The sequence below is a fragment of the Sitodiplosis mosellana genome, unplaced genomic scaffold (genome assembly GCF_009176505.1).
Source record: "Sitodiplosis mosellana isolate CC-2019 unplaced genomic scaffold, AAFC_SMos_1.0 Smas_scaffold_6226, whole genome shotgun sequence".
NCBI classification, from domain to species: domain Eukaryota; kingdom Metazoa; phylum Arthropoda; class Insecta; order Diptera; family Cecidomyiidae; genus Sitodiplosis; species Sitodiplosis mosellana.
The window spans coordinates 10271854-10274055 of NW_022601467.1; the positions used below are offsets into that span (position 1 = coordinate 10271854).

At 38.2% G+C, this 2202-nt stretch overlaps 1 protein-coding gene across 2 annotated transcripts in view; it reads left to right on the top strand.

The window, feature by feature from the left end:
- The first annotated feature begins 369 nt into the window (after positions 1-369).
- The window catches only part of LOC129577851 (uncharacterized), a 15223-nt gene continuing 13390 nt past the window's right edge, over positions 370-2202 (top strand). The window contains exon 1 of one of the 2 annotated variants that reach the window (XM_055465609.1): positions 370-608. The gene's annotated coding sequence lies outside the window, so the exon portion shown is untranslated. Of the gene's footprint in view, positions 609-1003; positions 1315-2202 lie in introns of those variants that run through there. The other variant, XM_055465610.1, reaches the window with a different exon arrangement.

Sequence of the window (2202 nt, forward strand, 5' to 3'; positions counted from 1 at the left end):
CCAACCAGCGAACGAATGAATACACGGATGGGCGAACACACGAAAATGCACGGAATATATATTTCAATGAAATCGGCAATGATCTTTTGTTTCAGTGCGAATAGCGTTGTCCTCATATGAACGCACATCATCCGTAGGCACACACAGAACAACAACCAGTGTATTCTTTGTGCACGCTGCACTCGACTCGAAAGACAGAGGCTATGTCGTTGAATACAAGCGTGGCCGTGGCTGTGGCTGTGGCTGCTGCTGCTGCTGCTGCAACAGCGAAACATCTCCATCAATTATTGAACGCGGTGCGGTGGTCTGGTCTCGCTTTTGCGAGTATTCTGTTAATGCTTTGCCGTTCCAAGATAATCACAATGTCGATTTTTAAGTCAGTCGTTACAAAGCAGTGAGTTTGCGCACATCGATTAATACGTTTCACGGTTCATTGTCAGTTAGATTCGAGAAACAGGAAAATTGGACGCCGTGATCGCATTTCAAGTGAAATTAAAGGAATTATTTTCTCTGTATTGCTACTAAATTACGTTTATATGTGAAAATTTCGTTGGATTTTCCTTTGTTTTTTTTTCAACAAATTTAAACTCATTTTAGTTCAAAAAGTCGTGAGTATTTGTTGAAGTGGCTTTTAATTACCGTTGTTCGCACACAGGATTACACACATATATAGAGTGAGAAAAAGTTCGTGCATTAGTCATATATGCTGCGTGCCAGTGCTCTTGAGTCACATCAATTTGATGGCAAAATTCGGCCGAATTTCAAACCCGCTCTCGCAGTAAATTTAATTGAATAAGACAAGCAAGTTGAGCGGAATTTTCGGCAAAAATGGCATTAAATTCCGTATTTTATATCGTTCCATTCAACGATTCCAATGATTGATGAGCACTAAAATGCTAACGAATTAGCTCATTGTTCTTGATCACCACCATTGAATGTGAATTTTAATGTGTGACTAATTCAAATCCTTAATGAATAACGACAACGACGACTCCTCATTCACATTATATATGCTGAAATCATTCCAAAATTCCATACGCACATCGAATTTTATCCACGTTTGTTAATTAATAAAAAATTAAAAAAAATTCTATCCACATTCACACCAAAGAGTGTAAACGTACGAGAACCGAGCAACAGATGAGTTTCGCGAGAATTTTTGAATACAAACTCATTATAAAAATTGCACGAAGAGAAAATTAACCGTTTCAATTGATGTGATTAGTAATTGAGAAATGACAAAGTGGGAAAAGTCACGCAGACTGAGCATAAATTAGACAGGCAAATGAGCACGATTAAATGGAGTGAGCAACGGTAATGGGTCATAATAGATGACATTTGTCAATTTTTGTTCACGTATATTGTTTGTAAAATCGTGTATCCCGGCTCGGTTTGGATGTTGATCAACATCAACAACGAATAAAAACGATTTTATAAACTGTTTGGCAATTGATTCGAAGAGGATGGGTCGCAAAAACGACGACAACGACGACGAAGATAGAAAGAGAATGAAAAAGCAACAACAACAATAACAACGGGCAAACAAATATTCAGAACTAGCAAAACGAATCCTGCAGCAATATTTTCGTAGAATCAATGCAAAATATAAACGAAGAATGTTCATGGGATGGAGAGGGAGAGAGAGAGAGAACGATTCGATGTTTTATTCATTGTTTCGCGTTTTGTCGGTTGTTTCTTTTTCACTCTCGCTCGGTTGGTTTCTTAATTCGGTTCGTGTTATTTATTTTAATATTTTCCCATTTGCAACTATTTGCATTTGTTCGAGAGTGCGGAGGACATGCGGTGTTCTATCGACGGTTCTTTCTAGTAAGAGAAGCAGTCGACTACGTTTCGTTCCATTCCATTCCATTTGTGTTTACATTATTTTTCTTTTTGATTTTGTTGGTTTTTTTCTCTCTCTTTCCGTTTGCGTTCTGTGTTTGAGATGCTCACGATAAATACACAGTGCTCGAAATCAAACTACTTTATCGCAATGGTACTTTGTGTAAGAGCACATTCAAGCGACGAGACATATATTGACACCAAAGGGTTAATGTTTTCGAAATGTTTCTTTTTCTCGCCATTGAGACTCCAACGAAAACAAAAGCCAACCGAATCGATACCGAACCAACCGATGAAATTTAAGAAATGAACCGAGAGAGAGAGAGAGAGAGAGAGAGAGAGAGAGAGAGAGAGAGAGAG